Consider the following 26,631-nt stretch of genomic DNA (forward strand, 5'->3'; position numbering starts at 1 on the left):
TGGGTTGTTGCTGTGGGCCAACCCAGCAGCCTGCCATTTTTTTTACTCTTCTTGGTTGGAGGCGTGGCCATGGTGACTGTCATGATGAGCTCCTGCCCTTCAGAATTTACTATGACACCACCGCCCCCCCCCCCCAGCTGTATAACAATAAAGCACCTAGGCTCAGAGCTGGGAGCTAAACCCAGTTCTAAACCTTTTGGTACTATATACAGCACAGGAGGGGAAAGTTTGAAGCTGGGGATGTACTGCAGAATTTTGTTGCAAATTCCCATTTTTTAAAAAAAGGAATTGTAATTTCACCCACTGACTATTTTAAATACTGTTTTATAATGTACACATAGAAAAATAAGGGTGCATAAACAGTGGCTATGTTGAAATGAAGATACCACACTGATATAGAAGAAAAGGAACAAAAGCACTGATACTGACAATAGGTGTTTTGAACAGCGCTATTGCATGCACTTGATTAATAAGCACTATGATCCTAAATATGTTTATTTAGAAATCTCATTCATTTCAGTTTGATTTACCTCTAAATAAAAAGTATGCCTAGGATTGTAGCCGAAAGCTGTGGTGCTGTAGAGATTTAAGTGCACTTCCCTCTGCCTAGGATCAGGCTGTGCGAGTAGAATCCTATGCACACCTACATGGGATTAAGAACAAATGGGATTTACTTCTGAGTAAACTTGGGTAGGATCAGGCTGCATCTCATTGAAGCCAATGCAAATTAAGGAGCCTAATTGTGCACAGGGTTGTATTGACAAAAATGATGCTTCAAGCGCTCCAGAAAATTAACACAGAAAGCTTCTAAAAATAAATCTCTGAAAAACAAGAGAGCCAGAAAGCACTGAAGAAATCGCCTCTCCCCACCCCTCACATGCTAAAAAAAAGAAGAAGCGAAATGGTCGATTGTCTCTTTGTGACATATTTTTTCTCTCAGCCTTGCATATTTGCATTAAAGTGATTGTGAATAATGTACATTTGACCAGTGCTGTCTGTGGAACTAATGCCTATTAAAGTGATGGGAAGTAGCATATGTTGTGCCTAGGGCAGAGAAAGCCCAATCACCCCCACTGCGTGAGGCTCCAGCTCAAAATGCAGGGCAGCCTGGGCTTTATCCTAAATGAACCCAGCAGGGAGAAGCAGGACCGAGCCCCTCATTCTGCGTTTGAGCTTCTCTACCAATGTCTAGAGAGTTTGATTCAAACATGGCAAGGCTAACTAACAGCCATCGGTTATCATTCCTGCTGGTGCAGTGACACCCTCTTTCCCTTCAGACCTGCTTCAAAAATGCAGGGGAAGCATTCAGAGGAGAAACTGGCATGCGTATCCAGTTGTTTTCAAGATGTATTCAGTTTATTTGCAACCAAAGCAAATTGAATAAGAGAGAAAGGAGACCCCTCTGCTCCGATTATCCTCTCACATTTTGTGCCAGTGCACAATTCTGTCAGTAATGGTCAAATGACTTGGGTTTGTGTGGTTTCACTTTTATATTCCTGCACTGTACTAGAAATGTTCTGCTATTTGAAGGCTATGTAAAGCCTCTTTTTGGGTGAGTCCTATTACATAAGTTTTCAAATGACCTCCAGCATTAAGTTCAGATCCAGAACAGCCTTCCTTCTCTTGCTGTGATCTCGATAGCTGGGACAAAACAAAAGGAAACAAGCATTAAATATGAGTCCATTGAAAAAATGTATGCGTATGAGAAATTCAGCTAAAGTCGCAGGGAACAAAAGTTATCAAGTTGTCATGGCTACATCTGTCATTATGCCTTTTACTTCATTAGATGCAGTTTTGGAAGCATAGATAGCATGAGGATGCTTTTTGATATAACAACTAGCCTACTGCCTTATCACCCGTCACTGCTCCTTCTGCCCAGTACCACTGAACAGAAGTGCATCTCCTCTCCTCTCCTTTCCTCTCCCATACTCCAATACCTATCAGCTGACAGGACACATTCAGATTTCATGCGTAATGATGCGATCAGAGAGCGAAGTCGCTAGTTCTCAGTTAAGGTCTGGAATGGATTCTAGAAAGGTTTTTCTGTCAAAATGATTGGAGCTGAAGTATTTGATGCCAGAATCCATAGGTCTGTATCCCATTTTTGTATCCCATTTCCAAACTTAGCAGGTTGTGTGTGGAGGAGGCCACAATGAAGCAGTTGCCACAAAGGGCCCCTTAGTGGGTAATAACAACTAGGGCTGTGCTCTGCTTCTCTTCGGTTTGGAGAAGCAGGAGCAAGGCAGCCTGATTCGCCTCCAGAAAAGGAAGGGGCGAAGAGAGTTGGGGGGGAGCTGCAGATCAAGGTGAAGAGGATCGCCTCAATCCGGAGCTCCGGATGCAGGTAAGTGGGGGGGAGGACTCATCTGGCGCTGGCACCACAGTCCCTGAGGTGATGGCGATGAAGCCATGTAAAGGGGCAGGGAGGAGGGAGGCTTACCTGCGTTAGTCACGGGCTTCAATTGAGGCCCCGGTTGAAGCTGGAAGTGAAGGCCGAGACCTCTTCCAGCTTCAAGCTGGGGCCTCAATTGAAGCCCGCGATGACAGACACAGGTAAGGGGGTGGGAGGGTGGCTTACCTGGCGCCACCGCCACCACTGCCGTCCATGCAGCAACAGCAGCGAAGCCGGATCTCGTGGAGCGGCGCGAAGAGGATCAGGCCCAATCCGGATTTTCTGGATCAGGCCATGAAGTGGATTGGGGGGTCCGTGCACAGCCCTAATAACAACCCTAGTTCTGCCTTCAGTTAATTGAAATAAGCACGCACATGTTTTGAGCACAGCCAGGTAAAGCAAAGCTGAAGAAGTCCGAGGTGAGGGAGAGTTCTGATAGTTAGAAATATCAGGTGGTCGCCCTTTGCAATGGGTATGCAAAGCCCATTGGAAAAATTCTGTGGGCAGATTTGTACAATCAGCAGATTTCTCTGGAAAATCCATTTACAAGGACGAATCGCGCAACCACTCTATAACTGCACCGAAGCCTTTAGTGGCAGTGTGAGATAGACACACTGCCACTAAACTATTACCCTCATGCATTTTTTGGCATGAGAGTAATGTCAAACTAGACATTACCATGGGAAATCTGTGATTGGATCTCCCTGTGTTTGTTTGTTTTTTAAAAGAGGCAAATGAAGCTGCATGAAATGGGGGCAATTTGCATAGGGGCTGTGCTGATATGGGAGGATGTGTTTATAACTCCTTTCTCCATGCTTTTTTTCTGATTCAAATCTCCCAGAAAAACGTACTGGTATCCCAATGTCAAATGCGCACACCACCACCCTGCGCTCTGCCTTTGACTTATGCCTTCTCTCTTTTGCAGAGGGAGGGAATGTATTCTGAGCAAGCAAAGGGTACCACTAGGCTGTGCTCCTCCCGCATCACATCACTGCTCCCTCTGTGCTGCAGTGTTGTAGGAGCCTGCTCCCGGTGCAACAGTGTCCCTCCAGTGCTCCCGGTGCGACAGGATGCCTTCCCAAGTGACTTGAGGATAGCAAAGGCTATTTTGTTGATGTCTGAAACAGGGTGGGTGGGACCCAGCATGGCGTTCCTCAAATGATCTTTGTTTCCCCTATCCCATGGGATCCAAAGAGTTTGACCTAGTTTGGCAAAGTCAAGACTGCCTTGGAGCTGAACTCTCCAGTAGAAATTTCAAAAATTAAACCCAACATTTCCTGTGACTGTCTGGGACTTTGTCTTTACAGATTATTTTCTGTGATTCCAGAGATTATTGGGGATTATCTCATTATTATTTTATCATGTTCCCCCTTGTAAATCACCTGCTTTCTATTATTTATTTTTAAGTCATTTCCCTTAGATTGGAATTATCTTGTTAGTAAGTTATGAGGTTCACTTTCCACAAAAAGGAAAAGGACGGGAACCTATCCCTATAGCTTTTGGAAACTCTTTCTCTCTCTCCCCCCCCCCCAATTTGATCTCCCAATTTTGATTCATTTATTTAATATGAGATATTGCTTCTTCTGAGGTTAGAGACCTGTCTTTGTAATAAAGTCTTAAATTCGGGGATATTTCCACCTTAGATGCTGGGTGACCAGATGCAAAGGAGGACAAAGCACGTATGTTTTACTTCTCCTGAGCCTGCAAAAATCATCTTCCATACTGTTGTTAAAGGTATAAGAGTCCTGTCTTTACATATGATTATCATAACTGTAAGCACCATCTCTATGTGCTCATCAAAGAGGTTAAAAGCAGGAAAGAACTCTTCCTTTTTAAAAACACAGGATCAGGGTTGGTTGTACCATTTCAGTCTGTAGAAAACAGTAGCAAAAGCTGTATGTTTTCCACATGTGCATATTTAGATATGTTTAAGTTTCTGATCAAATCAGTGCCTCCCAGATCCCAGTTCTCAGTGATAGGATGCTTCCAGACAGAGGTGTCCTAGCACTGCTGACCACTTGGCATCACACAGCAGTTCTGACTTTTCTGGTTGTTCTTAATGAAATTTCCATTGTAAGAAAAAAGATGGACGATGTGGTGGGATAACACAGTAGGGCTACAAGGGGATGACGACCACCCGACCCCACCCCACCCTGGTAAAATTCTGGGAATGTAGCAGGATTATGAAGCAGCCTCATCTGGAATGAGCTGTAGTATATTCTTGTTGCAAGAAGCTGCTAACCCTACCAAAAACAGTTGCTTTGGCATACCAGAAATAAATGAGAATTACAATGAGAATTCACGGCCTAGTTCCTAAGAGCAGCAGTCCTCTGAGTAGACGCTGAGGTCCCTTTTAACCTAATTTCCCCACCCTTTAATCCTGTATATTGGGTTGTATGGTCTGTACTTGATTTTATGCCTCGTATGTTTTATGTGTATAGGTTTGTCAGTTATATCTGAGCTAATTAATTCCCTATTGACTTCATATATATTATATATTATATTATATTCCATCCTCTGGAACTCTCTCCTGCATGTGGTCCGAGAGGCAGAAACTGTGGTGAACTTCAGTTGTTTCTTGAACCCATTTACTCAGGCTTTCCCTAATGTGTAACTGCACTGCTCTGTTTTACTGTTTCTGTAATGTTTTTAATGTATTCATCATTTTATATCATTTTTATATTGGCATTTATATTGTATTCTGTATTTTTATGCAATCTGCTTAGAGATACTGTGATATCAGGCAATATATAAGTAGTGGAAATAAATAAATATATTATCAATAAGCTAATTCCCAATGTCATCTTTGAATACAATTTTGATTCTTTTGTTTTTAACAAAAACCATGGCCTGTTTTAGGGTTATGTGAGGGTTGTTTAACCCACACGTAAAGCATGCTTCCTGGGCTCAGAGAACACAAGCAGCTGCGGTCACAGCTCAAATATTCGAAATGGCTCCTGGCACGCACTGCAACCCACTGTGGTTTAAATAAGCTACTGTGGGCTGTTTGATTGTGTAATCAAACTGGGTAAGGTTCCTGTCATTTTAAATTGCTGATCAATGACGTTATTTTTTTAAAAAAAATGCTGTTTATAAAACTCTTTTGCTTTGTTATATGATTGTTTGTTTTTATATTGTTTGTCTTTATTATTTAATAGAAAAGTAGGGATGTACCTGCTTTCAATACATACATAAATAAAAAACCTGTCAATTAATCTGAGGATTTATACATGCAAAAGAAATATGGCTGTAGAAATTTCTACCCACATATACAGTTCTCTTGCACAATGTTCTATCAGATTCATCCATCCAATGAGAACCTTCAGAAGAAATGATTCCAGAATTATGTGATCAGACTTATTGTCTCATTGTGCAGCTACTTTATCAAGACGTTCACAAATGTTTTACCCATACTCTTATTGAAAACATTGGTGAAGGCTACCAGTTCAGATAAGATACAAAACAGATGAACATTTGTCCATTTTGCAAACACAAACTCAAACCAGATCTGCATTGTAATTCTGAAATGTTCTTTTCCTTCTGATGGAAACCCAGGAAAGGAAACGGAAATACCAAAGTTAGCAGAAAGCCTACAGTTCTCATGGTTGGATAGGAAGCAGATGTGGCTTTAAAAAAAAATCTCAGAAGAGAGGCTTTTCGCATAAGACATCCTTCCAGCATAGACTTATAGATTTAGACTCAATCTTCCAGATATTATACTTGTGTTAAGACCCATTCAAGCAAACAGAAATGACTCAGTGAAAGTATTCTTGGGATAGTAACCCTGAGATCCTACAAAACTGTCCAAGTTTTCAAAACATTGGGACACAGATGTTTATAGCTCACTTTAGGTCCAAGCTAGATGAATCAATTGTATACCATTAAAACTGACCTGGTCTCTCCCAAGGAATCCTGGGAATTGTTATTAGGCGTGCGGCTGACAATTCTCTGGACCACACTCTCTGCATCTCTTCTGTAATGTTGTGTTTCCATTGCGGGGATATTTCATTCCTGGAGCCCTCAAATGTTAAGATAGGGTGACCCTATGGAAAGGAGGACAGGGCTCCTGTATCTTTAACAGTTGCATAGAAAAGGGAATTTCAGCAGGTGTCATTTGTATATATGGAGAACCTGGTGAAATTCCCTCTTCATCACAACAGTTAAAGCTGCAGGAGCTATACTAGAGTGACCACATTTAAAAGAGGGCAGGGCACTGGCAGCTTTAACTGTTGTGATGAAGAGGGAATTGCACCATGTTCCCCATATATACAAATGACCCCTGCTGAAATTTCCTTTTCAGTACAACTGTTAAAGATACAGGAGCCCTGTCCTCCTTTCCATAGGGTCACCCTAGATAAGAACAAGTCTCCCCTCCTCCGTATCTCCACCATTTTGTCAATGTTTAATGTTGGGTTTGATTTGATTTCTTAATGCTTTATTACCACAGGCTCCCCTGCTATACAATTCTATAGTGGTTTGGTAAAACAGCAGCAAGGCTTTTCCCTTCAGCAATGCTCCAGCATTTGTGAATCCTTTATTTTGTCTTCTACTGTTTTTTAAAAAATTCTTTAGAGGCAGTGTTCTTGCCTCGGAAAAAGCATATGCATAGTGTGGAAGCACCCTGAGAGTTCAAAGCATTGTGATGGGGTATTGTTGCATTTCTTTTGCCCCACTGTCATATTTAGTCAAATAGCTTTTGCAGGTTTTTGAAGCAGTACAAAATAAGTTTGTCAGAGATAAACGCTAGAATGCTGCTTCATACTGGGTGCAAAAAAGCCTAGGGGAGGGGGAAGAGAAATAATTTCCCAGCCACAGCACCAAAATAGTATGTTGGCATAAGTAATTCATGTCCTATTCTGCTTGTTTCTTAAGGTTGATGAATCTGATCCAAAGACCCATATGTATGAATGGGACTTAACTTATACATGACTAACTTAAGTTTCATTCATTTCAATGGGTCTGTCCTAACTTGGGCTAACACTGGATCCCATCCCATGTGTCCCATTTGATCCTGGTCTTTGCATTTAGTTAATAGCTGGCTGCCTTGAGTTTTCGTTATCAACAAAACAAGCTTAGTTTCATTAGAGTAGCTGAATATGTGGAATGAATATTGTAAGCCAGGCTTGTATACAAATTGCTTAGAAATATTATTCTCCAAAAGGCAATTTTGGAAGAATTTTCAGAAATGTTATAGATCAATAACCACATTGAACATCTGATCACTTCTGTTAAAATCTACAAAGCATTGCATGTGAGAATAGCCCAGACAAAGACTTTTTCCCTTTTTCTTTTTAGGAAATAAAGAAAGCTCGTATTTTTAAGGTTTATCAAGTTACATATTATTAAAGGAATCAGACCAAAATCTAACCTTTGAACCAGCACGGGGAAGTTCTCATTTCAAAGAGAGCTTTCGTAACACGTGCCAACAATGTGCACCGTGTCCCCAGTTGGCAAAATGTTGGCAGCCATTCAAAAACCCATGTTAACAATGATGCTTTTTTAATAGATATATCTATACAGTAGATCTTCTGTGTCTCAACACACTTGTTTGAACAGCATTTCAAATCTAAACCACAATCTTCATGAATATATAAGAAGTTCCAGATGTTCCAGCATCCCACGACATGCATTTTAACCAAGTTTGTTCTGCACTTGGGTTGTGACAGGCAGAAAAGGCATATTGATTAGGCTTATTGGCAAGCTTGTTGTTTTATTATATTTTATTGCCACTTCCTAGTGGATGGCCTGTTCCATTAAACAAATAGCATTTGGTGCTCTTTAGTCGCAGTATCTTTGAAGCTCTGTTTTAAATGCACCGAGGGCAAAGTCTGAGCCCTTCACCATCTTTAATACATTTCTCTATTTACTTATTCCCAGAAGGACCATGGATATGCAAGGGAAGCATTTGTCTCTATTTACACGTGGTGGGAAGGATACAGAGATTCAGGTAGCTTGATTTCATAGGTCACTTTATTAATATGACTGTGGCTTCCACTGCCAAATTATTTTGAGAACCGGACCCTAAAAGACACTTTACTAAAATGTGTTTCATGAATTGGAGCTAGAGGGTACCTTCTGAGCAGTGTGTGTGCGTACATGTGCATGTGTGTTATAGGGATCTTTTCAAGAGGTGTGATAAACATGCAGCAGGTTATGCCTTATGCTTCAACAAAGTAAGGGGAAAGCTTCTTCTAATGGGGAAAAATAGCTCAAAAACAGCTGTTAAGGGTTACAAATTGTTTTTCATAATAGATATCTTGCAGAAGAAGGAAAAAATACTTAAGTATACCAACCCCCAAGAATATGAACTGATACACTAATTCTAATACTCCCAACAGAGATAGAGAAAATCAGAGGTTAGGAGCAGGGGGGTGGGGCAAGCATTTGCTAAATAAGGAAGGGAGAGGGTACTATGGGAATGACAAGGCAGGACTTAGGAGGCTATATGTGGGGTGGGGTGCTGATAATATGGAGCTTTTCTGTACAAAGCTGTTAATCTACTGTATCTACTTTTGATTTCATTGCAGAATTGAGATCTGAGCACTACACAAGGAATATTTCCTTTCCTGCTTTTCTGCTACATAACCTCTAGGTGGCACTGTGCTATAGCAGAACAGCACAAATACACAAGAGGATTTCACAATTAAATGCCATATTTTCCCTTCTTTAAAAAAACCAACACCTCGCTGAAAGTGCTGTTTAGACCCAAACTATCTCAAAAACAGAAGTTTTGCAAAAATGAGAGCTCTTCTTAAACCCTGACTACTCCAAGGAATTTAACAAACATGGATAGAGGGAACTAGAGAAAGACGCAAGGGAAGGAAACTAACTAGAATGCTAAAAAGCTTGGCTAAGTAAGCATAGCTGGGTCACTTGACTTGAGACCCTTGTAACAACCTCAGTGCAACACTTCAGATTCCCCACTTGACCACCTCATGTTTGGATTAAAAAATCAGCAATACATGTGAAGGTTGTGGATCCTGTAAGGCCACAGAGCCCCCGCAGGCAAAGTAATGAGCTCATAGGTGGAGCTGTGTCACATATGGAACCTGGCCAAAGAGACTCAATGGGTGCTTCAGCAAGGGGTGCAGCTCTATCTGGGCATAGAAAGTGACACTGATCTATTGGGGCAAACAAGGCCACAAGGTGGTTCATGCTGAAGGGAGGGGACTCTGGCTGCGGAGATACAGGATAAGTACCATAGTAGGGGAGGGAAAGGGTGAGGAAGGGATCACAAGGGATGGGCTTGAGTGTCAAATGAACCCAAAGTGGTTCTTAGAGCTGAAGGATTGGAAGATCACATTGATAAAAGCAGCCATCATGGCTTCTTCCTACCCCACCCCTGCTGTGTGCATGACCACCATTTGCATAATGACCCACAACGCTGTGCAGCTTGCCATGTCATCCGAACCTAGTGCAGCAGGAGTAGCTTCTAGCCCACCCTACAACCCATGACACAACAACCCCCATTGCATTGCAGGTAATTATACAAATAGTCTCATACACAGCATGCGAGGGTGTGTGTGTGTGGAGAAGCCAGGATAGTTTCTTTTACAACATGATCATCCAGACACCCTCAGAGAGTCTGTCAGTGCTGACACCCATGATGTCAGAATGAAAGAACATGCTGCCTGAACTCACGGACAGTTATAGACTTCAAAATGAAGGGTACAAGAAGATCAATGACTCTGGAGCTGGACTAAGGATGGGGTAGAACAAAGGGATTAATAGTTGGCCTTTGTGGAATGAAAGGAGTTTCCTCAAGGAGTTTCCTGGCTACTTGACTGGGTTAAAACTACCAGAGCATTGCCAAAGCCATGCAATTGGGAGACAGGAAAAAGTATAAAGAACAAAAGGGATCATGAGGGATGCCCAGGTAGTGCATTAACTACCTGATGTATCTTCGAGTGGGGATGCTTCACAATTGGTCCTTGGTTCCCAAGGCGCTGAGTTGGGCAATTTAGAGCTACCCTTGTGGGTAGACTGGCTGGGGTAGTGATACGGTAATAAAGGAGGCATTTGCATGTATCTGGAGTTAAGGCACCTCCTTATAGTTTAATCAGACCAATGACAAATATTGGTCATTGGGTGCTCTCTCCCCTGCTACCATCCTTTCTCTCATTCCTGGTAGACTTCAAAGTTCTTGGTCTTGCTGCTTTTCTCAGAGCAAAAACAATTCTTTAGCCAAGGTGCCAGGGTGCTGCCTACCAAAACTACAGAGCACAACTACATGTATGCATAAAGCCATTCAGGCTCAGCTTCTTTGTAACACGTATCTATGACAGGGTTCTTATGGTGTCTCAGTGGCACCACACCTTCATATATCAGTGGGGTACCATGAGACTATGTAGGAGGAGACTGTGTTGTGTCTCTTCCCCATGCCAGCATTAACCAATTCTTTCAAGGGTTATTGCTGGCATGAGAAGGAATTACAGCATAGGCTTTCCCCACACGGTCTGAGGCTCTCACCTTACTTGGGGAATCAGGGCGGAACAGTGCTGCTTGTGGGTCCCATGGTAGCCATCAAAGGTCCCATTCAAAAGTAAGGTCTATAGCTAAAACAAGAATGGACATGTCATCAAAACAAAGTGAAGTAGAATCACCTCTGGAACATTACCAGCAGGCTACTCAGGCTTATTGGTAGACTTAGGCCGTTGCTAGATGGGGCTGTAATGCGCGTTACATACCGTCGTTGTCTTTACAGATACACATGACGTTCACTGGGATCCGTGTTCATCCTGTGGTAAAACCTCTGTTGTGGCGTGTTTTATGAAACGTCTTTAAGCGCGGCTTTTTCTGTTGGCGCGTGCTAATTTGGATATGGGAGGCGGAGGTGTGGGACGAAATGAGGTCAGCGCAGTTTCCGGCGAGGTCAGCACTGGTCAGGAAAAGGCGTGCTAAGGGGAGTGGTCAGCGGCTTTGGCCAAACCTCCTCCTCCATTTGCGCCCCGTCTGCAGCTGTGGCCGCAGCGCGCGGCTGCTGCTTTTTTTTTTTTAACCAAACGGGTCCACTTTGCGCACGAACGGAGGACCGGAAAAGTGGCTGGCGAGCTGTTGGGTGTGTGTGTGGTGGATGTGTGGGATATGTGCAGCTCGGTACCTCTGTGTGGGTCACTTTTCGGGAAGGCGGGCATCCAGCTGTAATGGGAAGTTGGTGACCTGGCGCAGGGGGCAGCCACAGGTACCGTCCTCATGCCGGTGGTTTAGGCTGCGCGGATGATGTAAAGGCGAGTGGGGAATGATGGGCACGGTAGAGGCACGCAGGGCTGTGTGCCTATTGCTGTGGGTACGCGGCAGCTGGCTGTAAGGGGGCAACAAGCGAGGGTGGGCGGCCATTTTCCAGCGGCCATGTGGCGGCAGGTGGAAGGCCAGGGAAGCATCAGCTCAGGGGTGGGCACATGCCCTGGGGCCCCTTTGCACTGTGTCAGTACACTCCCCTATCCTACCGACTGCATTTGCTTGGGCGGGGGGAGTGACGGCGGCAGGCTGCTGACACCGGTTTCGCACCTCCGCTAGTGCGGAAACTGACGAACCCCCCCCCTTCTTTCTGCTAACGATGCCAATGAGCAGGGTTTGCCCTTCGGGGTAGACTCAGGAAGACTAGACGTCGTGCAGTTTGAATGCATTTTATTGAACACATTTGGTGCAAAGGACGTTGGGATGGCGGGGGAAGGGCACAGGGCCGGTCATCGCCGGCAAAATTCAGAGGTGTGATGGGAGATGTAGGCGCAGAGTGCCCATGCAGACGGCTGTCCTCGGATCACAGTACGCCTGTCATCATCTCCGAAAGGAAATGGCAGCATCCCAGCCTTGTTAGTGTTGCTGCTCAACAATGCCACTCGTTCCCATCCTCCTGCCACCGCTGGCCACACCCCCTGTGGGTCATCCCCCAATCCCAACTGGCTCCCCTGTGCCCAGCCTGAGGGGGGGGGCGGCATGGAACAACAGCAGCAGCGCCACTTCAGCCGCTGCCGCCAATCTACACGAATTGCGCTCTTTCGCACTTGCACAAATCATGCAGCGGGTGAAAAACACACACCTGGAAATCAGGCCGGTGTGGCTGCGCAACTCGTGCTCGACCCGACAGCACCACAACCGGAGCAAACTCCCGCAACCACCCCCCTCCAACACCGGGATAATCCTCACAAGGTGTGGACCATGAGGCGTCACACCTAAACAGGAAAATCCGGTTTCACCCCTCCTCAAGCACGGAACACCCGGTAGGTCTAGCAAGGCCCTAAGGCTGGTTTCAGCAAATACAGAATCCATACTGGGAAAGCCATGACATCCACGCCACATCCAGAGGAGCAAATATATAAATGTGGATGAAGCTATGAGTGTGGTTGAGTGGGGTTTTCCAAGAATAAGCCATAAAGGGCATCATAAGACAAGTGTTTTATTGCATGCTTGTTGCTAGCTACTCACGGATATTTGCGGGTCCCTCACACAATGATGTCTGCGTCCCACACACCTCCTGACAACGCCACCCCCCACCCCCCGGTAAGTCTGACTTATTTTTAAAGACGGAACTTGTCGCTGTCTCCTGCTGTGTGCAGGAGAAGCAGCGCAATCAAAATGGCCCACTAAATGGCCCACATGCACGTTGTCTACTTCCTCTTTCAAAAGAGGAAGTAATGAGGAACACAAGCGCGGGTGGAGAAGCGACATTAAGGAAACACAATTCCCCCCCCCCCCATGTGATGATGCTCTAAGCAAGACTGGGTGAACCATGTTAGCTGCCCTTCTGAATATTCCTGATTGTAAGATGTAAAACTTTAATTATTGCTCAGGACATATTTCTGATTTCAGGGTGGAACAAAGTCATCCCAGATTATCTCAGCCACACTTTCCTTATAATTCTCCATAGAGAAGATTCCACAATCTCCCTAGGAACCTTGATGAAAAATTGGATGTTCGGTTAATGCATTTTAATGCATTTGTGAAAATGCATCAGTTATGGTCCAATTACTCTGCTTTAACTGGGTTTGGGTTGCAGTTTTATTTGGGAAGGAACTATAGCTCAGGGACAAAACACATGCCTTGCATACTTAAGTTCCCATGTTTAAACTAAGATAGTGAAGGCTTAGAAACCCCCTTCCAGAGAGTATTGTCGACACTGACAATACTGGGCAGGATGGACCATGGTCTAACTCAGCAGAAGGAAGCTTCATATTGTTCATATTAGTCTTCATTTTTGAAGTTTGTGTGTGTGTGTCTGTGTGTCTGTGTCTGTGATCTCTGCATATATATAATGCATCAAACATGTTTCTGATAGAATACATTTCTCCTTGTAGAAAGACTTTGTCAAACTTCCGAAGTCTGTATGTTCCTCTGACTGAATTTTAAGCAAAATATGCTGCTTTTTAAAAAATGTGCATTAACCATTGACCCCAGGCATCTACTGACGCTTTTAAGTCTACCAAATTATTCTTATTTTAGAGACAAGCCCTCATGGGCACTGGTGCTGACTTGTCCTGGGATGCTAGAATCACATTTTCCCTTTAGTGTGCCCTGTTTCTCTTCCAAAGAAGGTGCCAAAAGTTCACAATTCAAATTAACCTTGGGGGTACTTGCTGATTCAAAATGTCCTCCTTTAGTTGGCGGGCTCCACCATCTAAGTCAATGTACTGTAAAGCATGTGCATGGAACAAACAGTTTTCCTTAGCATTTAGAACCAACTGTAGGGAAAGGGGGAGAAGATAAACTCCCCCAAATGCATGGCCATAATAATTTAAGAAGCAATTATTCACAAGAAATATATTACCAGGAGAGAAAAGAAACTTGCTTGGCAGTCCAGTGGATTAGCCCTCTCCTGCCATTTAAAGAAAGGAAACTACTTTGTAATAGGAAAATTATTTTTTATATCTCTGATCTCACTTGCTGCTTCATCCCCTTCTGTTCTGCTGATAATTTCAGCATCTTTTTTATGAAGAGCAATTCCAGACTCTATTATTGTTCCATGCTCAGACATTCTCATTGGAAATGAAAAGCTGCACTAACCTTCCTTCCTGCTCAAACAATCCTATGAGAAGTTGATAAGACCAGAGAGTCTTCTAACTTAGGGTATCTTTTCTTTTCTTTTCTTTTCTTTTCCCACCACATTTCAAATCCAGATTCAGATATTTCTCTTGGAACATTTTGCCTGGTAAATACAGAGATTCCACCAATCAATGAATTGTTATGTAGAATAATGGACTATTATCAGACATGACAGTCATGAAAATGGCTAGGATTGCAGGGGTTGTAAACATTTAAATATGCCCCAAATACTAGAATGTGTCCTCTAGGCAGAGTCGGCACTACCATAGAGGCGACTCAGGCAGCCACCGGTAAGGGGGGAGCCAAACGCCGCACCCAGAAGCCGCTCTCCCACAGTGGCTCTGAGAGGGTGGCTTCCAGGTGCGCCGTTCCAAAGCCACCCACCTGCCCCAGCATCCTGGCTTCATTTCGGCTGGGCAGGCGAGATGGCGCCCCGTGCCCAGATACGCTGGGGTGGGTGTGGGTGGGTGAAAGCAGCTCACCTGCCTAGGGTGCAAAATAGTCTGGCTCTAGAGCAGTCCCATCAGAAATGACCATTGCTTATTTAAGTCTGTGGTTTTCAAACAGTGTTCTGGTAAAGCCTGAAGTACCATTGAACCTTATCTGGAGTTCCTCAATGAGGACATCAGTAATATTGGATAAACTTGCTGAAAGTTTGTCTGTTCAGACAATCGAACAGCCCACCATGGCTTATTTTAGCCTCATGCTATTTTAGCCACATGTGGCACATGCTATTTTGACTATTTAATAGGGGTGTGCACGGACCCCCCGCTCCGCTTCACTTCCAGATCCGCGATTTGTGGATCGGGCCGCTTCGCCCCGCCCCCACTCCGCCTATGTCCGCTCCGCTCCGCTCGGAGCTCCGGATCCGGATTGGAGCTCCGTTTTTCCCCCCATAGGGTTGCATTGAAAGCTAAAAAGGTAAACAACTTTTTTTCTGTGAAAGTTAGAAACCTCACGTTTGGCACCATGACACCTCATGGATGTATACACATGCATGCCAAGTTTCAAGGCAATCCCATCATCCCCTGATTTTTGGGGAATTTATGAAAATCGGGCACCCCATTCACACCCCTTTCCATAGCTCCGTCAATTTGCATATTAGAAACCTCAAACTCGGCACCATGAAAGCTAATCCATATGTCCACATGGACGCCCAGACTCAAGGCAATCCCATCATCCCCTGATTTTTGGCGCGGCTCTAACCTCTAACGCACCACCCATAACCCTAATTCACACCCCTTTCGATAACTCTGTCAATTTGCACGTTAGAAACCTCAAGTTTGGCACCATGATAGCTTATCCACGTGTCCACATGGACGCCAAGTTTCAAGGCAATCCCATCATCCCCTGATTTTTGGGGAATTATTGAAAATCGGGCACCCCATTCAGACCCCTTGGGATAGCTCCGTCAATTTGCACGTTAGAAACCTCAAACTCACCACCATGACAGCTTATACATGTGTCCACATGGACACCCAGACTCAAGGCAGTCCCATCATCCCCTGATTTTTGGCGTGGGTTAACTCACCCCAAATTGTCCCATTCTACAACTACGTCAATTTGCATGTTAGAAACCTCAAACTTGGCACCATGATAGCTTATCCACGTGTCCACATGGATGCCAAGTTTCAAGGCAATCCCATCATCCCCTGATTTTTGGGGAATTTTTGAAAATCGGGCACCCCATTCAGACCCCTTGGGATAGCTCCGTCAATTTGCACGTTAGAAACCTCAAACTCACCACCATGACAGCTTATCCATGTGTCCACATGGACGCCCAGACTCAAGGCAGTCCCATCATCCCCTGATTTTTGGCGCGGCTTAACTCACCTCAAATTGTCCCATTCTACAACTACGTCAATTTGCACGTCAGAAACCTATCCTTTGGTCCCATGACAGCTTACCCATGTGTCCCCATGGACACCAAGTTTCAAGCCAATCCCATCATCCTCTGATGTTAGGGGAAGTTTTGAAAATCGGACACTCCAGTATGTCAGGGATTTTAAAATTGCAATGCAGACAGCTCAATGGGGCCAGTTGAAAGGAAATCCCAACATGCCATGAGATAACCCTAAATCTTCTGGCACACTTGAAAAATGGATTTTTGAACTTGATAAAGTCTAAGTGAGCACAGGAAGGACTTCTCCCCTGAGTCAAAGCAAGACACATACACCATCCCTGCGAGGCGGGAAGGGGAGAAGGGAGGGAAGGCAGGCAGGCAGCATGCATTGTAGTGCCGCAAGGATGGCTTGAGCACTAACGCATAGCAAACCAACCCGTAAGCGGGCACAAGGTGCAAGTGAGGCAAAGATGGCTGGTTGTTTCTTTCTAAGCCAGCAGTTATGCATTGAGGGGCACAGAGGGGGACGACTGGGAGCAAGCGTGCCGGAGGGTGCTGGGCACGAACCGCAAAGCCCATCTCCCAGGCACCAGGCGGGCAGAGAGGCAGGCAGAGCAGGCAAGGAGTCAGTCCTGGCAGATGCCCCACCACAGCAGCACCCCGGGGGAGGCGGGCAGACAGGCAGGCAGGCAGGCAGGCAGGCAGGCTGCGGGCATTTCTGGGGGCAAAAGGAAGTGAGGCAAGGATGGCTAGTTTCTAAGCCAGCACTGCAGTTAGTCACACATTGCAAACGCAAACCATCCCAGCGAGTCGGTCACCGAGGAGGACAGGCTAGCAGAGGGGCGGGCAGAGTGACATGTCATAGATCTAGTATTGGGGAGGAGTCAGTCCCGGCAGATGCCCCACCACAGTAGCACCCTGGGTGGGCGTTGGAAAACGCCATCTTGTGGGTCCATACTTCCCCCACCCCATGTTAGCAGAACCACCTCCATTTTTAACAGGAAACTGTAAAATCTCCATTGCACTCCAAGCAAAATGTCAAAATGCCCTGTATGAGAATGTCTCCTTGTGTGCGTCCTTGCATCCTTGATTACTAATATAAACAAGAGTCCTGGCTCCAGCTGTCTGTGTTGAAGTTAACTCTCTGTAACTTACTGTCAGGCCAAAGGTATTGTTTACAGGACTGTTTAGCATAATTAACTATGCCTCAGTGTTATGTTCTGATTGGTTAATGCTGCTACTGGGCCCTGCCCCTTGAAAGCTTTAATACTGTACCATATTCCCTATGTCTTTTGTCTGATTGCTCCCTTTGAAGAGACCAGGCCTTGATTACTAATCAATAAAGCGCTTTTGAACCCTCTGTCGCTGGAATGGTGGAGTCGTGCTTAAGGGCTGTTTGGATCTCGTCCTTGGGTGAAAAGAACATTGATCTAACAAATGGCGCCTGACTCGGATCTACCCCAAGACGGATTCATGCCTGCCAGTGGAGCCTAGATTGAGAAGCGATCGCCAAGAGAGATTTCTCTTGCCTCAAGTAGGTTAACATGCACTGTGCAGACATGGAGACCGAATTGACGGGACCATTCGAGCCAAGGTTACAAAATCGACTCCACCCGACAGATGGAAGGGAACAGGCAACAACAATTTGCAATCAGACGTGATTAGAAAGGGCGAAGACGGGAGACGGCTATTTGGTGAGTGAAACCTTTAATCCCATGGACCCTGACGGGAAATGGAGGGAGTGGGTGTTCACAATTGACCTCAGAAATGGGAAGCTTATAGTCAGTATTGGAAAAGAGTCCCCGAGCCCATTGGGGTTGTTGTCTTTGGGAAAGCTTTCATTGAAATTGAGATTTTGAAACTGTAACAGTGTAACAATGAGTTAAAAATGTTTGTGACTGTGAATGAATGTCTTTTTTATGTTAGATTGTGGATTTTTTTGAACTTGATCCAAAGTTAATTTCAGCTGTGTCATTGGAATCAATTTGCAAACATAGAAATGTAATTGAGTAAATGTACCTCTCAAAGGATCGCCCTTTAGTGTTGGAATGTGAATTACATAAAAGTTGGTGTTGTGTTAAAGTGAAAGAAAAAATTGTCAGTTTGTGTTTTCCACCCGGCCCAAGTGAAAGAAATTTGAAGTTTTTGTTTTCCTTCTGTGGCTAGATTGGTGTTACATCCCTCCTATGCTTAGCAGCTAGAGATAAGCAGTTTTGTTCAGTGAAAGTTTTTGTTTTAGATTTTGAAGACTTTGTGTATTTTCTCTTTCACAAACCTCAGATAATTAGAACCCCATTTTCACGGAAGAAATGTCTTCCATAGCTTTGAAGATTCACTGCCTGAGTTGAAAAGCTCAAGTCCTTGTTGCCAACCGTTTTGCCAAGATGAGAGAAAGAAAAAGTATGTTGTTAAAAGTGGATAAGAGAAATGTCTGAAAAAGAGAGAGAGAGAGAGAGAGAGAGAGAAGGCTGTGCAGAAGAGATAGTTTGAAAGACTTTTAAAAAGGTTGTTTTGGTTGTTTTGCAAAGATGTTGATTTGAAGTGAAGTTGATTTGAAGAAGAGTAAAGTATGTGAATAGCAGAGGTGAAGAAGATGAGAAGTTGAAACGTAGTGAAAAAGGAAAGTGTTTGAAGGTTAGTGTACGTGGCATGGTTTTTGACCAGAAAGAAAAGGGGGGTGAAGAAGCCCTGCCTTGAAAAAGTTAGTGAATGGACAATCTTGCATCCTCTGCTGATGAAGATTGGAAATACTGAATTGCTATATTTTTGTGTGTGTTTTGAACGTTGTGTTCTGAAAATTGCCCAGTGGTTCTTTTTTTGGGGGGCAGAGATATTCTAACTTTGGCCTAATAGAACTTTTGAAATGCTTTGAGCCCTAAGCCTGAGCCCTAAATGCAACTACAATTGAAGCCTAAAAGCACCCCTGTGTTCTTGCATCAGTATCCTTTGAAATTAGAAGCCAGAAGAAAAATACAACTATTGCTTTTTAAAAATGGACTTGTGAAATGATTAAAGCAATTAAAAACTCCAGCTTGCATCACTGTGTTTGCCCTACCAGCCTCAAGTGTGCTGTGCCAAAAACGTGGCACAGACCAGTGGAGTACAGTGGCAGAAGCTAACACCTGAACCCTGCCTGCCAGTCCAGATATGAGATCAACCTCCTCGTGGACCCAAGGCTTGCCTCATTGAATCCTGCCACGTTGATACCTGAACTACAAAGAAAAGAAGTTCCAGAGCATGAATGCCTTGAAGTCTTGCAACTTGGCACCAAACTTCGCCCAGACCTATATGATGACCTCGAGTTGTTTACTGATGGATCCAGCTACAATTGTACAACAAGCAGCTGAACTCGTAGTATGCACAGAAGCCCTGATGCTTGTTTCAGGCAAAGGACTATATTTACTGATTCAAAATATCACATGGACAGATTTGGAAAGAAAGAAGATTTGTGACTGCCCATGGAGCAGTGACCCATGGAGAATTAACAGTTGATCTGTTAAAAGCCCTGATGTTGCCAAAAGAATTGGCTAATTTGTCTACAAGCGAGCTGCCATAATTGGAGCTAGCCCATTTCTCAGTATTTGAATCCACCTTATGAAAAAGAAGACTTGGAATTAGCACAATAACTCTAAGTTTTCGAGAACCCAGAAAGATGGGATTTGTTACCCCTGATGTGCCAAGAATCATCATGACCTCCCTGTCATGACCTCCCTGAATCAGCCAAAGAATATAAATGCACAGTGAATTGTTTTTACTGGCTTCATTTGTAAATGCATCAAAAGAGAGGCCTCTGCAGACATGGACTTGTTATCTTTTTTTTAAGAATCCAATTGACTTTGTTGAAATGTAAAAGTTTTTTGAACACCTACTTGTTTTTGTTCAGGTTTTTTTCTGAACACCTACTGTTTTGTTCAGGCCTGAAACCATAGAATCAGATCTAGAAAGCTATTTTACTTCTTAGGTAGTGTAGAACATGGCACTTTTGTCCTAAAAATAGGCTGGCATCTCATGAAGATTCCAGTCTGGTAGGCAGATAGAGTTAATAGGACCCTGAAAAGAGACCCTAGCAAAAATTAAATTAGAAATTTCCTTGAAATGGGTGGATGTATTTCCAATTGAATTGTTAAAGTCAGAAAAAGTCTTAAATTGTTTCATTTTGAGCTAATGTTTGGCTTTTCCTCTCAGTTTTTAGTGGGGGAACAAGAAAGAATTAAATAGGAATTGGGAAATGTTTTATTCCAAGAATATGTAATTGCCCTGCAGTTTTCTCTTTTCCAGCTCCATCGTTACCTGCACCTTTCCAGAGATTGTCGTTAGAAGAACCCTGGCTATTCCAGCCTACCTGCTTAAAGTAGGACCCCAGGATTGAGAAAGCCCTTGCTGCTTTGTACTTGTAAGTTGTAAGTGAAATTATTATAGACAGATAAATGGACACATTGTTCTAAAATAAAGCCTCCCCTGTGCCAGAAGGACACAGGCAAAGCAAAGTTCATCTGCCTTCTGGTGCACCGGAAGCCACCAGCAACATAGGCGAAGAAACCAGCACGGAGCAACCTAGGTACTCAACCCAACATTTAAAAGACACTAAAGTTATCTTACATGTGTGTGAAGATTGTGTAGTTGTAATTTTGATAATTCTTACTTTAGTAGGTTCCAAGTGTTTCTTTAATTGTCATAGCAAATGTTTTTAAGAAAGGATTTGTGCCTTTTACCACTCATAAGTGACTTGGCTTCGTTCCACAACTGCCAAATGTTCTTTGCAAAAGCTTATCTTCCTGCCCTGCAAAAGCTTGTGATCACCACACAAGCCAAAATATCAGAATTGTGTACACATATTATGATTCTACCCAAGGACTTTTAGAGCCCTACGGTAGTTGTAAATGAAAGTTAACAAAGAATAGCAGAGTTGGAAGGGGCCTACAAGACCATCGAGTCCAACCCCCTGCTCAATGCGGGAATCCACCCTAAAGCATCCCCGACAGATGCTTGTCCAGCTGCCTCTTGAAGGCCTCTAGTGTGGGAGAGCCCACAACCTCCCTAGGTAACTGATTCCACTGTTGCACTGCTCTAACAGTTAGGAAGTTTTTCCTGATGTCCAGCCGGAATCTGGCTTCTTTTAACTTGAGCCCGTTATTCCGTGTCTTGCATTCTGAGAAGAGATCCTGGCCCTCCTCTGTGTGACAACCTTTTAAGTATTTGAAGAGTGCTATCATGTCTCCCCTCAATCTTCTGTTCTCCAGGCTAAACATGCCCAGTTCTTTCAGTCTCTTTTTATAAGGCTTTGTTTCTAGACCTCTGATCATCCTGGTTGCCCTTTTCTGAACACGCTCCAGCTTGTTTGTGTCCTTCTTGAATTGTGGAGCCCAGAACTGGACGCAGTACTCTAGGTGAGGCCTAACCAGGACTGAATAGAGAAGAACCAGTACCTCACGTGATTTGGAAGCTATACTTCTCTTAATGCAGCCCAAAATAGCATTTGCCTTTCTTGCAGCCATATTGTGCTATTGGCTCATATTCAGCTTGTGATCTACAACAATTCTCGTTTGTAGTATTGCTGAGCCAAGTGTCCCCCATCTTGTAACTGTGCATTTAGTTTCTATTCCCTAAATGTAGAACTTGGCATTTATTCCTATTAAGTTTCATTCTGTTGTTTTCAGCCCAGCACTCCAGTCTATCAAGATCACTTTGAAGTTTGTTTCTGTCTTCCAGAGTATTAGCTATCCTACCCAATTTTGTGTCATCTGCAAATTTGATCAGCGTTCCCTACACCTCCTGACAAATCCATTTCGGCTTCTAGTAATCACTGCATTGATTTCAAGGTGTTTACAGATTGACTTCTTTACAATCTGTTCCAGAATTTTCTCAGAGATGACTGGTCTGTAGTTCCCAGGTTCCCAGGTTCCTTTTTGTTTTTTTGAAGATAAGGACAACGTTAGCCCTCCTCCAGTCGTCCGGCACCTCACCCATCTTCCATGATTTTACAAAGATAATAGACAAGAGTTCTGAGAGTTCTTCTGCTAGCTCCTTCATTACTCTTAGATACAGTTCATCGGGCCCTGGAGATTTAAACTCATTCAGGGAAATTAGGTGTTCTTTGACCATTTCTTTATCAATCTCAAACTGCAATCCTGCCTCCTCAAACTTCTGCTTCACTTTTTCCAGGGGAGTCATAGACCCGCTTTTAGGAGAAGACCGAGGCAAAATAGGAATTAAGCACTTCAGCCTTTTCTTTGTTGTCTGTTATCAATTTGCCTTCCTCATTAAGCAGTTGAACCACCCACTGATGATCTATTTAGATGGCTCACTAGTTATCCAATATGGAGTAGTTAAAAGAGGGATTTCTTGCATTGTATTTTGTTCCATTGTAATGATTTTTGTTTATCCTTGCTTTTTGCCTTCCCTGTATTTTGTCTTTTGTGAAAAGTCTTGCAAAGTCTGTAATCCACCAGCAAATGTATTTGTATTGTGAAGCCTTAGCCACAGATGATCTAAAAGAAGCTAGCAAGCTTAAGTTTTGAATTGCTTTAAAAGGGGGGAAATTGTTAGCAGAACCACCTCCATTTTTAACAGGAAACTGTAAAATCTCCATTGCACTCCAAGCAAAATGTCAAAATGCCCTGTATGAGAATGTCTCCTTGTGTGCGTCCTTGCATCCTTGATTACTAATATAAACAAGAGTCCTGGCTCCAGCTGTCTGTGTTGAAGTTAACTCTCTGTAACTTACTGTCAGGCCAAAGGTATTGTTTACAGGACTGTTTAGCATAATTAACTATGCCTCAGTGTTATGTTCTGATTGGTTAATGCTGCTACTGGGCCCTGCCCCTTGAAAGCTTTAATACTGTACCATATTCCCTATGTCTTTTGTCTGATTGCTCCCTTTGAAGAGACCAGGCCTTGATTACTAATCAATAAAGCGCTTTTGAACCCTCTGTCGCTGGAATGGTGGAGTCGTGCTTAAGGGCTGTTTGGATCTCGTCCTTGGGTGAAAAGAACATTGATCTAACACCCATGTCCTGCAGGGTTGCCTGCCTAACCCTTGTGGGGATGGGAGATGGAGAGCTTAGAGTGACAGTGCCAGCAGCAGCAGCAGCAGCAGCAGCCTTCGGCTTTCCCCTGGAACCAGTCGCCTTGCCCGCCTCTTTCCCCAGCAAGATCGCCTGGTGCTGCCTCTGAAGATGCATCTTCATGCTGCTGGTTCCATAATGCCCTGTAGATGAACCCCTGCTTAGGGTGAGTTTGCAGTGGCGACAGACAGCAAAGCGGGGATCCGCTCCCAACTCAAAGTGGTCCCACACTATACTTGTCTTTCGCTTCCGTGGTGACACCACCAATTGCCCGCCTGAGCTCTCTGGTGTTGCCACAGAAACAGGGGTTGCAGCGGAAGAGGTGTGGGATGAGACTGGGGAGAGAGCCTCGGCCTGCTGCTGCTCCTCCTCAGCCCCCACATCCTGGAGGACCACCGCCTCTTCCTGCTCGTCTAGGAGGTCTGGAGACAGGTCCAGCAGCGGGCTCATGGGCTCAAACATTAATGAAGGAGTTGGGGATACTCCTCCTCCGCCGCCTACTGTAATGGCACTGCAGCCACGTGCCTCTTGCAAAGGGGCACTTTTCCCATTCCCACCCTCAAAAAGAGAACGCCAGGCACAAGTAGCAGAAGAGACTGCCTCTGCCTGCTGCTTGTCCTGCTTCTGTTGCAGAGCAGCCAGCCAAGGACTTGCCCGTTTGATTTTCACAGCAGGAGAGGCAGCCTGCTTACTGGTGCCAGCCTGAGCCTTGCCTTGAACACTGCTTTCACCACGCCCCTTCACAGACATGCGCCTGCTCCCTCTTCTCATTTTGATTATACTAATACTAATAATAATATGTATAAGAATATACTAATAGTAATAATAATATGTATAAGAATATAATATTAATATTAATAATAATATGTATAAGAATATACTATATGTAGGGAAATGGGACAAGAAGTGTGTGTATGCTTTGCCCAAACAGGATTTGATTAAATGCTCTATCTGTGGCTGTTGCACAGCAGACTCACAGTCCAAGTAACACAGAGCAATAGAGAAAAAAAATTTTTTGGTATTTTTTGGGTTTTTTTGTATATAGATAGAAGGAACAAGGAAGATCAAACATAATCAGGCTTTAAGAGAGGGGAGGGGGGGAGAACCAACCAAACAAACAAACACACACTCCAAAATTTAAAAATAAAGTTTATATTAAATCAAAGTAAGGGAAAAACACAGAGCAAACTAAGCAAAAAGTCAGAAAGAAGCAAACACACGCCAAGCTAAATCCTATCTCCAAAGTCCAAACACAGCAGCAGCTAAAACTACCTCCTATCCCCACGAACGCCAAAACCCACAAGATGCTGAGAGCTCTGACTGTGAGGGTGACTCTGGCTTAGTCCCCCCCTCAAACGCTGGGATTGGAGGATGCTTCATGAGGTGATCAGTTCTCATCAGGATTGGGAGTTGAATGTGCCTGTCATCGCTTCAAATAAACCCCGCCGTGCTGCAGCCGGTTTACCCTACCGTTTGTATTGTAAATGTACCCGATTTTTTTTAAAAATATTGCACATGAACCACAGGATGCAGAAAGTTGAGAGTAGGCTCAAAATGACCCCCATCCACGACTCTCTGAGCACAAGAATTTTCAGAACGATAGCTTCAAAAACAACCCAGTTATCCGCGATTCTTTTCCGCAATGCAATCCTATGGGCGAAATGTTTTCAAGATGGCGATCAGAGCGGTCCACCTGAAAGAGGAGCTCTGAAAAATGGGCGCTTCTCTTCGCTTTGCTTCTAGGGGTCCGCGGTCCGCTTCTACTACGCCTCTGGACAAGGCGAAGCAGGCCAATCCGCTCCTGCTTCTGCGCTTCTAATCAGAGCGGAGCACATGCCTACTATTTAAGCCTCAACTATTGCTTGTTGTGTCATCCAAGCCCAGAGGGGGTGGGTTATGTGAGAGTTAGACAGCCCTCACATAACCCAAAAACAGGCCATAGGTTCTGGGAGGCTCGTTTAACCTTCACACAACCCATTCAGATGACACAACAAGCTGTGGTTGCAGCTTGAATTTTCATGAGGAGCCTATGGTCACCACAGCTTATCATGGTCATTGGCATGTGCGCACGTTTCATTAGGGTGTGCACTCAGGGAATTTTATTATTACTTTTTAAAAGGGAACATTTATTGAATACTCAGTCATAAAGGACATTATTTTCATTCTTTCATTTATTTATTAAACACTGTAGACATTGATGCCTACTCCCTATTCAGCTCACCTGACCGTGGGAGGGCCATGGCAGGTGGGGGCGGGGAATGAGGTGTTGCTCCTCAAGCCCCCACATGGGTGGGGCTTCATGGTGACACTGGCTGGAGGAGGGGCTTAAGAGGTGATATTAGCCTTCAGGGCCCTCCTCCTGGCCTCTTTATTTATTTTATTTACAATATTTATATACCGCTCCCCATTCAGAATTTCAGAGCGGTGGACAAAATAGAATAAAAACAGATTAAAAACATAGGAGATTAACTTCCATAGGAGGGGGGCCACCACACTGAAAGCCCTTCCCCTGGTGGACTCCAATCAGACAATAGGTCTATATGGAACCACCAGGAGCAGACCCTCGGATGACCTCAGTAGGGAGAAGGTGCTCTCTCAGGTATCCTGGTCCCAAGTTGTTTAGGGCTTTGTAAACTAGTAAAAGAACCTTAAACCTTGCCCAGTAGAGGATAGGCAGCCAGTGCAGTTCCAGTGCATATTAAAATGATAAACTGGATATGCTACTTGTGGTCAATTGTTCTAGTTTTGGAGTCCTGTGTCATTGTGCATCACCTGCATATCAGTCCTTTACTAACCTTCTGCACTAAAATCAAGACAGACACAATTCTTCTAGCTTCTCATCTGCAGTTGAAGAGGACAGGAAATGGATTCTCCTGAGAGCTCAAAAAAGTGGGAAATTCAAATTGTGATTAAGGCAAACTTCCAGGGAAGCCTAAAACAGCCTAATTTTGCTTGAAAGCAAGTGAGATTTGAATACTCAAGGCTTCCTTAGTGGATGTTTTTGTTGCTACTGTGAGTTTCAGCAGCTTGGAGGAGGCAGTGTGGGGTGGGGGAGGTGGTAGGGGCTGCGTGTGGCCCTCTCCTGGGAAAGAGTTCAAGAGTTTATTGTTCTCATTTTATCTAGCCCAACACCAGGTCCAGGCACTTGATTCAGATGCTAAGGAGAAATAGAGCTGGAACATCAGTACATCTCATCCAGTCCCTGTGTGTCCTCCCTTCATAACTTCATCAAAACATAAAAGGCATCGATAGCAAGAGAGAACCTTGAGGGACCCTATAGCACAAGTGCCAAA

The sequence above is a fragment of the Elgaria multicarinata genome, chromosome 2 (genome assembly GCF_023053635.1).
Source record: "Elgaria multicarinata webbii isolate HBS135686 ecotype San Diego chromosome 2, rElgMul1.1.pri, whole genome shotgun sequence".
NCBI lineage: Eukaryota > Metazoa > Chordata > Lepidosauria > Squamata > Anguidae > Elgaria > Elgaria multicarinata.